The following is a 13,287-nucleotide window of genomic DNA, read 5'->3' as shown; positions in this document are numbered from 1 at the left end:
AAAATTATAATCATAATAATAATAATATTCATAACCATAATCATGAATCATAAAAATAATCATAATCGTAATTAATAATCATAAATCATGTTAAAGCATAATAATAGCAAGATCCTAGGCATGATACTAACAAGATTAAGAACAAACCCTAGCATGTCACTAAGCAATAAAAATCATATATTTAGCCCTAACATGATACTAACAATAATAAATATTAGGAAGAACATAAAAGGCATCATACTTTTAATCATACTTGATATTAAAGTTACCCCAGACATGATACTAGGAATATATTGTTGTCACCCTAAACATCAAATTAAGGAAAACATTCTAACATGATACCAGGAATCAAAATAACAATCTAAGCATGATTTCTACATCATAACACCAATTAAACCATTAAAGTACTTACTTTGATTCCTCGTATCTCTTTCTAATAACAAAATACACGCGTTAGTAACTTTAAGGAAAATAATAATCAAACAATTAAATTAAATAATAGAAAGAGAGATTTGGGACCAAACCCTCATAAATTAAACCTTTCACGTCTAGGGCGAAGGCAACTTCGAATATGGCTAGGTGTATCTAGGTCTAATGAATGCGGAATTTTGTATGTAAAAGGCTAGTTTAGAAAAAGAGAGAGAGAGAGAGAATAAGTAATCAAGAATTTCTTGATGAGAGTTGGTGAAAGAGAGAATAAGAATTGATGATTGTTGATGACTGTTGGTTATCCAAAACGGAGTTTTTAGCACGTTATTTATAAAGAAAATCAGCCAAAAAGATAAAATATCAAAACAGAGTTATGGCGCACCTAAAATAATGTTGGCGCCAACGCTGGCTATTGGCGCCAGACGCCAACATTAGCGCCAGGCGCCAATGGTACCGCTAGGCGCTACAGCTGGCGTTTGGCGCTGATCTGGAAATTCATGCATTTTCTTAAAATCAGATAAAAATTGCCGTACAAGAGGATAAAATCGTATCTTCCTCAAAAAACGTTCTTTGATTTTAATTAAAACTCTGAAAAGTCAACAAAAGTCAATTTATCAATGCTAATTGAATTAGGAATGAAAAGAACCTTCTAGAAGAATCTAGAAGACTAAAACCATTCCTAATTACATTAGGAATGATAAATCCATATTAGGCCCTCCCCTAGATCATTGGGCCGCATATAAGGTTCAAACCAGACCCAGTTTAGTAAATTGGCCAAAACTTCCTCAATATTCATCGGAATTGGGCTTATAATATATCGTTGGAAAGCTCTTGTCAAGCCCCATCTAACTACACTACTATTGGACCCATATCATGGACCAACCAAACTGGATTGGCTGTTTTCTTAAAATAAGTTTTCAAAAACAGAGAGAAGAGAAAAGAAATTAAAACTATCCGCAACACTAGACTTTTCACACTTTCACTTCATTCGATTATGATTCGACGCGAAAGGTACTCATCACCGGGTTTGCTTTTGGGGAGACACAAATGGGTGTCTACAAATATATACTTTTTTTTTTTTTTTTTGACGGGAATGATTGATATATACTTATATAGAGTTTTGATATTATTGATATTTCAAAAATCAATTGCATCAAATATTATTTGATTTCAAAACTACAATAAATCAAAAGACTCCATTGTCACAAACATGAATGTGAAAGAGAGTATTCATCCATAATATCAAAAATCATCTACAACGATCATGATTTTATCCCATTTGAATATTATTTGATCCAATTTATATGATATATGCTAGTTTTGATTTATATTGTAGATGTATATTTTGTGTATATCAATGTTATGCAATGATTGATAATTTTTTTTTTTTTTTGACGGGAATGATTGATATATACTTATATTGTAAGAGTTTTTGTTTGTAATATATAAAAACCTATTTAAAAAAAGATCTTTTATATATTCAATATTATTTAAAAGACCAAATATTTGTTCGGATTTTATTTAGTTTATTAAATAAATAAATTTTATTTTATTGATTTTTTAATGATCAATATCAATTAATCTATAAATATATTACTCTGGCTGCATTGTCTAAAAAATCAATCAATTCAATCATATATATTAAAAGACACACCGACAATGACACGTGTCATCTTCTAGTGTGTCCTTAACTATTATTGGTTTTTAATATAAAAAAATTATTAATTAAGAAAACAAATTAATTTCAAAAATAATATTATTTGTTGTATATATTCCATATTAATGTAGTATATTTAAAATAAAAAGATTTCACAAAAAAAATTTCTAAAACAGAAAATTGAATAACTATAAACCAAAAATTATATTCTTAAAAATATTTCGTGATTTGTTTTACAACAAAAAAAATATTGCTCGGATTTTTTTGCTTACTTTTATTTTTGATTGAGTATTAGAAGCTACAATTAAAATTTAACATATCACATACTTTTATTATTCCTTGACTAATTTATGATTATAATAATTATCTATTAATAATCTATAATGATCACAGTGCATATATGGCATGTATAACCGTCAAAAACTGACCCGACCCGAGAACCTAACCTGAACCGGAAATGATCTGAACTTGATCAGTACCCATACAATGGGGTGAAACTAGTGGCTTGAAACCCGACTGGAACCCGACCTGATGTTAATCGATTACCGATTTAATCCAAAACTTTATGTCTTAAACCCGAACCTGCACCCAATCTAATAGTAACCGTCAACCGATTTTAATCCGACCTGATAACAATCTGAACCCGAACTAGTTAGAGCCTGAAAACGGTTATAACCCAACACATACAACCTGTTATTGACCCGAGTCATGAAAGGTTTAATTAAATTTTACACACCTTTCTTTCAGCTTGTACAATTCTTCAAATCCTCAACCCTTAACAAAATATTGGTACAATTTGTTCAGCTTATATACCTTTGTCATCTATTACTTCGCATATAGGCGTAATAAAATCTTGATAATGTTTGATCAAGGTTCAGCTTCACCACATCGTTATATATTCGAATTGAACTTGAACCAAAACCAAGAATGATCTAACTTTAAGATTATCCGATCAAACAATTATTATTGACCCAACCCTAGCCCGATCCTAAATGTACCATCTATTAACCCGCCCAAACCCGACTCTGCGACTCAACACAACATGAACCTGAAATCGAACCCGATCTGAATTTGACTCAAATCGAACCGGACCTACACCCAAAAAGGTAAACGACCCGGAATAATCTAAACTAAAATTGACCCGACCTAAACCTGAATTAACCTGATCTGAGGCTAGATTAACCCGATATAACCTGATCCTAATTCAACTCGAAAACCTAATTTGACTCGACGCGGCCCGAACCCGACTTGAATACCCAAATTGACAGCTTGAATGGCACGGGCATTAACCTAGTTAATTTCTAAACTCCTTTCGTAATGCTTTTCTTTTACGTCCACGTTATAATAATTGGTTGCAACACTTTCTTGTTTGGCCGCTAAGGATCTATTTATATTGTGTTATTTATTTCTTCCAATATAACCTTATTTGCAAAAATACGTTACTCCACTCGTCTCATATTGTTTTTCTCATTTTTCATTTTGGGTGTCCCATATCATTTTTCCCATTTTTCATTTTAGGTGTCCCAATTTATTGTTTCCATTTTTTGGACACTATGAAAAGACCAAATTGCCTTCGTATTTTTTTTTACTAGGGTGGCCCGGCGCGCGCGTTGCTTGTTATTATAGCTAGATGTGTGGTTTTCTAAGGATAATGTGTATTTTTTTAAAGTGTAACTATGAATAAATATAGATTTATGAATGAATGTATATGTCGTTAATAAAATTAAACTAAAATAAGTGATTGTACATGATTGTGTAAGAGTACTAACTAAGTTGGTTTACTTGAGTATTTATTTTGAACTATATATATATATAGCTAGATAATTGTTGAAGTTATTGTAGTGTGCTATTGTAAAATTGTATTAAAGGCCCAATTTTTTTTTTGTGGCTTAAAAATGGCTTGGGCTACCATAAAGGCCCAAAATTCTAATGTGGCTTAATAACTTGGGTTTTCAAAAGTCTTCGCCTGATTTCTTGCTTAATTTTTTTACATGTTTATTTGGCTAATGCTAATTTGTTCTTTCTTTGTTTATTTGTTATTTGACCATGAAAGTCCTCTGCTTGTTTTCTTTTCCTTTTAGGAGGTTGACTTAAGATTATAATAGTTAAATTATTTATCCTTTTCTATTATGGTTTTAGTATTTATCTTTTCCTATTATGTTTATTAATTAGTATTATTACTTTTAAAAGGTTTCAATATATAATAATGTGGTTTTTTAAAAAATAATTTTAAAAAAATCATAAAAATGAAAATTAAAAGGTTTTCTTTTATTTGATTTTTTAAAAGAAAAATAATTGTTTTTTCCTATGTAAACACTTCTGAACCTTTCTTTTCTCTAAAATACTCCATTTATAAAAATTTTACTCCATAATTGTTACATATCTCATCCTAAAAATTTTCATATTTTTCTTAGTTGACAATTGATCATGACAGAAAATGAGAACATGTTTTCTAACCATTTTTCTATATCTCGGAAACGTAACATGTAGTCCAAGCTGGAGCATCTTCAACTTAGAGAGGCTAATTTACAGGGCCAATTAGCAGATGCAAGAGCAATTCATTTTGAAGTGGGAAAGAGAGTTGTGAAGATAGAAAAGGAGTTGGCTGAAGTGTCTATTGAAATTGAAGCAATGCAAAGCTATAATGAAGGGAAAAAAACTAAGAAGAATAATGAAGATGTCCCTGATGATAGTGTAGCCATGATATCTGATGCTGCTAAGGATCAGGTGGCACTTAAGCATAGTGAGGATGCTGAGAAGATTGAAAGTGAAGAGGGCAAAGATAATGTGATCTCAGATAAGACCTACTGGTTTTGGTGATAGGTTAAGGTGCTTTAAATGGTTAGGCTGCTAGCTAACAGTAGGTAAATGGCTACATTTATTGTAATGTTAAATCTCTCAAACATATGGAATGCAAATCTATTTTTATGCAATTAGTTTACTATTTTAGTAACAAATATACCTGGCCTTTAATCTGATTTCAAATGGGAAAAAAGGCTTTAAAGAACAAGGCTTGATTTAAGAAAGGCTTACTCTTGTTTTTTGACATCAATGTGTAGCATATCTGGCACAATGTTAAACTTATTTCTCATGTCAACTGCCACTTCATGCACATCAGATTGCATAAATATCAGTTTTGGATTGAAGCATGATAATCAGAATCCAATCAGTTGACTAAAGCTGGGCTGTGATATGAATATCATCAAGCTAAGAAATTATCATTGAAAGAGACTTGAAAAGCACAGCTAGCAGATTGGCTTTGAAAGAAGCAGCTGGTAATTATCTATTGAAGGGTCAATCTGCACTAAAAAGTATCCTAATTTGTGATTTCAAGTATCCTAAAAAATGCCATAGAACTCTTTGATAGACATGCTTAATTGATTGTGGTTTGTGTGGATTTAAGTAAAAGATACAACACTGATTTGCTAGTTATTTGATTGTTGTTTTCATGACATTCAGACCACAGAACTCGTTGAAATGCAGGCCTCCATATTACAATGTTCAAATTATAAACTTAACAGTGTTAATTATAGAATTATAAATAGAGTAAATTATATATAATTAATTTTAATTATATATAATAAGAGCAACACCATACATGTACTTCCTAAAGCTGCCATTCATTCACACAATATTACTTAATGGTAGACAACACACTAAAATTAGCTCTAGTGCCATATATTGACACAATATAACTTACTGCTAGATTATACATTAAAAGTAGTTATAGTTTTGCTTGACTTCATTTAATAGTTTTTTAAGTTGTCATAGCTTAGGGGGTTGTCTTGGCTGCATGATCTTCTAGTAGTAAGACTCACTGCTGTTTGAATCATTGCTGCTATCTGAGTAGTCTTGTTCTTGTCCAGATGATGCATTGGAGGTGTCTTCATTGGAAGATGCACTATCATCATCAGCATTGTAGTCTGGATCACTGCTATGGTTGGTACCCTTGGAGTCAAAACTGAGTCGTTGGAAGTCATTGTTGTAGGAATAGCTTACTGTTTGCTCCTGGTCTTAGTCTGATCCGAGAATAAAACGACGCTTCTTTGGTGGCATTTGCCTTTGTTCTGGCATAGAAATCTCCCTTGAAGTGGTTGCTTGAAGGTGCTGCAATTTGTGCTCTAGCTCTTCTACTTATCTTGCAAGTGCATCAATTCTTTTTTCCATTGATTTCAATGTTAGCTTTCCTGATGAGTGTGATTTTGGATCAACAGGAAGCTTTCCCTTACCATTGTCTGCCATTTTTGTATTTGTAATTTTCTATGAGAATAGAGATTGTTATATGAGGGATTAGTAGTGAAGTAATGGTACTTATAGCAGCAACATCTGAGTTACTTTATAGAATTGATGGGGTTTATTTAATCAGTTTGGAAGAGAGGTAGCTGCTCTTTCCTTACTTTAAATGGCTGCAGCTTCTATTTTTGTGTATTATTAATAGTTTGGGCTTTTAAGCCATGCTTCTTAAATATTGTTGTAATCAATTTATATTGAAAGATGGAAAAGGTTATAAATTTAATCTCTTTTTTTCCTTTAGGGAAAGGCAGTATTCTTTTTTACCTTTGATAAACTTATTATGGTTGATTGTTTGTCTTTTTATTCTTTGGGTAAACGCTTGACTTCATTGATTAAATGGTAATTCTCGAGTACATAAGAAATTTTCATTATGTTGGTTTGAAGTGCAGTAAAACTTGTCCCTTTGATTAGTGAAAGATTAGAATCAGTAATTGTTGGTGAAAGTTTTGATTTGCTAAGTTCTTGGAATCAAAGCCTATTTGTAGCAAAAAAATTTATAGACAATCAACAATATAGTGTGGAATAAGAATAATTGGGTGTTCTTAAATGAAGGACCTTTTCTTCTAAATATGCAAGGTCGTAAATGCAATACAAAGATTTGTTCTTGAACTTAGCTTGTTTGTATGATGCACTATCCTTTATTTAATCTTTGGGTGTTAATCGTGTAATAGTAGGATATATTACATGTATAGAAACATACTTTGTTACATCACATGCATTATGCAGTATGATATAGGACCATTATATATTAATACACTAATTAAATGACTAAGATTAGTAAAATATGTTAATTTATGGAGATAGTGAAACACAAATGCCTAGCACCTATAGCTCAAGTATAGAGATTCCTTAGTAAAATTTGTATTGTATTTGACTCAAAATTTTGATTTCAATTAAAATAAAACTTATCTCTATTATAATTCATTTTGTCACTATTACTACGTAGAAATAATAACACAGATAAAGTATATATGATTTCAACTTGAGAAAAACCCAATACATGTACTTAATTGTAAGGTTTTTAATCGAATCAAATTAAGACACATGAAATGTAGAGCATAATAAATTTTAACAATTCCATAAAATATTGTTTTATATCTTGGTTTATGATTCATTAATTAATAAAAATAAAATATTGAAAAAATCTACTGTTTTGAAACTAATAATTATTGCAAAGAAATAGAGTATAGTTTTTATAGCTTAGTAAAGATGGAAAAGACTATACATCCCCTTATTTGGGTAAAGATAGTGTTCATTTCTACTTTTGATAATTGGTTTTATTGCTTAATATGATTATAGAATTGTTACTATTGGTTTGGCTTTGGATTAGCTTATGTTTCAGAGTTTAATTTTATCAACATACATATTAAGGATAAGCAAACTAAGTTAAGCAAAAGCTTGGAATATTTCTTCATCATTTTGCTTTTTTTTTTGTTTGGTACCAATTCCTTACTAATTGGTCGAATTAATCTTATAAATCGAGAATAATGATGTAAAAATGATGTTACAATATAGTTTTTCAATACTTTTTTTTTGTATTTTCTTTAACTTAATTAAAAATATAGGATTATTTTTATGTAGTATTAAAGTGAAATTTTTAAACTTTTTTTTTTAAAAAAAAGGGGAAAAAAAAGAAATATTTTACGATCATTCTATAAATGGCATGTACATTGAAAATACAATGGAATAAAAATTTGTCTGAACTATAGAAAGGTTGGTTTTGGAAAAGGACCTTTTATAGTATATTATTGTTATAAGTACTTTTTCTGATAAAATGAACCTTGGAAAGTGTATATTTCTCTAATAGAGCTAGAATAGGTCTATACATCTTCTTACAATTAATGCCTAGGCTATAAGAGACAGCATATCTCTTTCTTGTCTTTTCATTTCTGAAAGATTCTTCTGCTTCTTCTCCCTTTTATTTTTTTTCTGAATATTTTCTTCTCTCTTATAATGGCAAACAATGGCACCTCTTCATCTTCCTTTGCTGGCAATTCTCGTAGCCAAGAGTTGGCTGCTTTGAGTGATAGACTTAGGAATTTACAGCAACGTAGGGATGAACTGGAGGGGGTTTTATATAGTTTGCGAATTACGATGCAACAAGTGGAAGCTCGAATAGCAAACACAAGGAGAATAATTGAAGAAGAAGCAGCAGCCGCTGCTGGTGCTGCTGTGGTTGGAGAGGTACAACAGGGCGAGGAAGAAGTGCAGGTACAGGCCGCGGTGGAGGTGGAAGAAGAACATGTTGTTGCAGAGGAGGAGGAGGGAGATTCAGAAGAGGAAGATTCAGAAAATGTGGCTTGTTTTTAATGAAGTTGTTTGATCTGTTTGAAAGTATAGGTTATGTAGTTGCTGGATTTTGATGGTTTAATAAGTTGTTATATTTTCTTAGTAGTAGTTGCTTTTTTTGATGGTTTGATGATTTAAGTTGTAATTTTGATGGTTTCTATTTGCTTGATAGAAATCAGTATGAATATTATAGTATGTTAAGCTATGTTTACTTAATCATAATCTCCAAATGGCAATCTCTGTTACTTAGTAATATTTGAGTCATATTTTTATACAAATCATATTCAAATGGCAATCTCTGTTACTTAGCAATATTTGAGTCATATTTTTATACAAATCATATTTATAATGTATTAAATAAATCATGATCGATCACCCTAATAATCTCTTATATTATCAAGAAAATTAAACAATAATATCGATATTAAAAATTACAAGATTGGAGAATAATGCAATATATGGTAGAAGATTTATAGCAATATGAAATAAAATGTCATTGAACTTTCCTTTAGTAAACAAAATAAGTACTTATATAATTAAAATGAGCACCACTTTGGGTAATTGAAAAAGATAGTTAACTAAAAAGCAAATTAAGGTGACAACAGAAATAATTTGTATGAGTGCTTAAATTAAATAGAGGAATTATACATAAGATCTTTATAAAAAGTGTTTATAAAAAATGTGATGGTGTAGTAAAATATTTATAAAAAATGTTATGGTGTAGTAATATTTGAGGTTAGTGTATAAATCACACGCAATAGTGCATGAGTGTGTCTTCGTGTTGAGATTTGATAGCCTTTACATAATGCCCTTGATAGAATGTCTTGATACTTTATCGCCTACAACTCAAGTACTCAAGATTGATAGTATTAAAAAGGGGGAAAAAAGGAATAGGTTAATTATTAAGGAATTAAGGTATAGAGTACAAATCATTTTACTCTGAGGTTATAGAGATTGTTACTTTGTTGTTAATATATCAATACAAAAACACAAAATTAATAGGTTAATTATTAAGGAATTAAGGTATAGAGTACAAATCATTGTACTTTGAATTAATTTGAACTTAACAATGTATGGCTTATCCGAAATTGGTACGACTAATTAATGATCCTTGGTGGACATTGTTAAATGGTAACATTGTATAATATTTTACCTTATAAAATTCAATAAGAAAATAACTTTAGTTGTAGCTATTTGTAAATTACAAAATATTTGATGTACATACTAAAAATAGCATACAAGTATAAATTAGAATAGAATAAAAATTTTGTTAGGAGTATAAAAGGGCTCTTTTAGAAAAAGGATCCTTTTGTAAGAATGACACTTTTGTACATATTATAAAATCAGACTTTGCACCAAAATTTACAGAATAAAAATTTTGGATGCATATTTCCATCTAAAGCTAAAACTATATTCAATGACATTAAACTGAAGATGCTATTATTGCATACTGTAGCTTATAGAGAGTCATAACTTAGAAGCTATTAATCTTCCTCCATTAGATTATCATTTAGCTTTCTCTTTATCTCTCATCTTTATATTTCTCTTTACCCTAGATTATTTTCATTTTCTGCAAATTGATCTAAGCTTAAAATGGCTAACAATGATGGTACCTCTTCATCTTCATCAAGAGCTTCTACAAGTGCCCCTCATGGCCGTCCTAGGTGGCTTCAATTGAGTATGTTGCGTTCACGACTTAGGGCTTTACAAGCTCGTAGGGAGGAGCTTCAAAGAGAAGCGGAGCAGGTTGAGGCAGAGCTTGAAAATGAAAGGAGGAGGATGGAGGAAGAGGAAGTTGCTGCTGCGTTGACTAGGAGTGGTATGACGGTGCAGGGATATGGGGTGGCTCCAATGGAGATTAAGCAGGTTCAGGGAGTAGTAAACGCTGAAGCTGAGGGGGAGGAGGATGGTCAAGAAGCTGAGGAAGAGGTGGAGGATGTAGAAGGGGAAAAGGAGGAGGAAGATGGTGAGGGTGTTGAAGAAGAAGAGGAAGGTGAAGAGAATTCTGGGGAGGAAGACAATGATGCTTTAGAAGAGGAAGAGCAGAGGGATGTAGAGGCGGCCTTAGAGGACGATGATGAGGCTAGCTCAGAGGAGGATGATCAAGATGACTCTGATGACTCCGGTGATGGCGGTAATGAAGATGATGAATTTGTTGAAGGCTATAAGTCTGCTGATTCTGCAGAAGACTCTGCAATGTATGGCCTTAACTTGTCTCATTATGAAAAAGTTGAATGAAAGTCTAGGTTGTTGCTGGTTTTTGTTGGCTGAAATTTCATTGAAGTGTAGGTTTTTTTGCCTAGCAAGCTTAGCAATGTAGGTGGCTGGTGGTTTTTGGTGGCTTAAATTGTATAATAGTATATTAGGCTGATAAGTTCTAAGCTTGGTAGAAATTAGCATGAATTTCATAGAATGGCATGTAATTGCTTATTTGAATGACAATTATTATATATATATATATATATATATATATATATATATATATATATATATATATATAAGCTTCTAATGCTGTCTTCTTTTTTTGCCTAAGTTTAAATCAAATATCTTCTTAATTGTGTATCATTATAGTATTATCATTCTTATACTTAGTTGAAAGTTTGAATGTATCAAATATATAATTATAGTTGCTAGATTTATTTAATATAAATGAGTCAAAACATCACAAATTCAATCATTTCAAACTCAAATAAAGATCCTAATTTCACTGATCTTTCTTCCTTAATAAAATAACACTATCTTTGAAAGAACTTGAAATTAAAATTCAGAAGATTTCCAGCATAATTTATAATATTTCTAGTATATGCAGAAGACTTCTAGCAAATTTTAATTAAATCATAGCTAAATTATTAGCATGATAAACAGAAAGTTATAATCTATATTATTAGCTATATTAATCTGGCATGTTTAATTTCATGGGAAAACATAATTAGCATTCTAAGACAATAGCTTTCTGTAAATAAGTAAGTGAGAGGGAAATTCATAGAATCATTAGGTGTTAAAAAGTTTAGATTAATGTGGTAATGGATGATTGAGGTTTGTTAATTTGTCCAAAAGATTACAACCAAACGATTTGCATTAAGACACCATAGAGAGGAATATACCATTCATTCTAGGCTAAGATAGTTTAGAAGACCACTTATTAGCTAAGAAGTACAAAAGTTACAAGCAGTGCAATATCAAAAGGATTAGTAGAGGAATATGAGATAAGAATCACACTGCCTGCTAAGCAAACCTCCATCTAGTTACTCCATTGAGACAGATTTGAGAGCCCACCTGAGAGCCCCCACCCTGCTCAAAATGTTTGCCGGTCCAATACAAAAGTAAGCCTCCTTAGTGGACAGTCTAGTTGCTGCTTCATCAAAGTCATCCCAGTTTTCCTAGCAAGGTAGTAAATTATAGTAAGTTCATAGCTTGTTGTGTATTACTGTATTAGGCTTTTAAGTCTTAGGTGTGTGAGTTACTTACAGCAATTACTTTGCTATATATGTCAGCAAGTTTCATGCCAAAGAGCTTCTCACACTCTGATCCAAAGCTGTGAGCTTCAATTCCCCTGTTCCATCAGTTATGGTGAAGGTGTAGTTCACCCTGCATGAAACAATATGATAGTTAGCTTTTAATTAAGACATGTGCTTGTTATTGTCATCACAAGAATATAGCTACCTAGTAGTGGCTGTGTAGACTTTGTTTTGGCAGCTGGAACACTTAAAGGTCTCACCAGCCAGTTCTTCACAACGACGACCACAGTTGTCGCAGCCTATGTAGGCAATGATTTTCCCCACATCAGGTTTAGGGATTTTTGCTTCGAGCCATATGCGCTCTTCTTGCATTGTATCAGTAAGCTGCAGAGATAAAATATCAAATTTAATGATGCACATGCTATAGATTGGAATAGAAAATACAAGTCACAAGTGTAATGCTTGTGAATCAAAACCCTTTTCAGTTCAAGTTCACCAATAGTAGTTAATATCCTCTCAACAGATGGTTCACGGATTAGCAGAACCTTAGCCATTAGGTTATTTATGTAAGGTTTTTTGTCCCTACTCTTGTTGAGAACATATACTAAGTAAGTATTATAGCCAAATGAATGATGTCAGTGTTAGTTATATATAAAGTAGCTTACCATTTCTTGAGATTTTCTGCTGTCTCTCGTGAAGGCCCAAGTATGACTGATGTAGACATAGAGGATGCTAGTGAGAAGCCTGTGGTTTCAGAAATTTTCTAAAGTGTTATCATAGGAGCTTATTTAGTGTCACAAAAAAAAAATAGAAGTGCAGTAGAACCTCTTACCTTTGTGACCTGTTGGGCGCATGTAGGTAAAACCAGCAATGAGTGGGATTGATGTCCAAGCAGCTAATTTTTCGCAACCATCAGTAACAAGCCCTCCCCAAAGAGAGAGTATTAGAGGTTGATATATACTGCATATTAATCAAATTAGGGGCTTATGAAGCAAAAAAAGTGTGAGCAAAATTAAATCTAATGGTTTGACAGTCATAGTGAAAACCACATTTGCATGAGATCCTTGTAAATTTATTTTGATTTCCAAATCCACATTTTTAATAATAATTTGCATGTACGAATTATATAAGCAAATTATTTTGATTTGCAAATCCACACTT

The sequence above is a fragment of the Chenopodium album genome, chromosome 4, assembly GCF_948465745.1.
Source record: "Chenopodium album chromosome 4, dcCheAlbu1.1, whole genome shotgun sequence".
Classification (NCBI taxonomy): Eukaryota; Viridiplantae; Streptophyta; class Magnoliopsida; order Caryophyllales; family Amaranthaceae; genus Chenopodium; species Chenopodium album.
The sequence above is the reverse complement of the archived record's forward strand: the minus strand, read 5'-3'. Positions refer to the sequence as shown.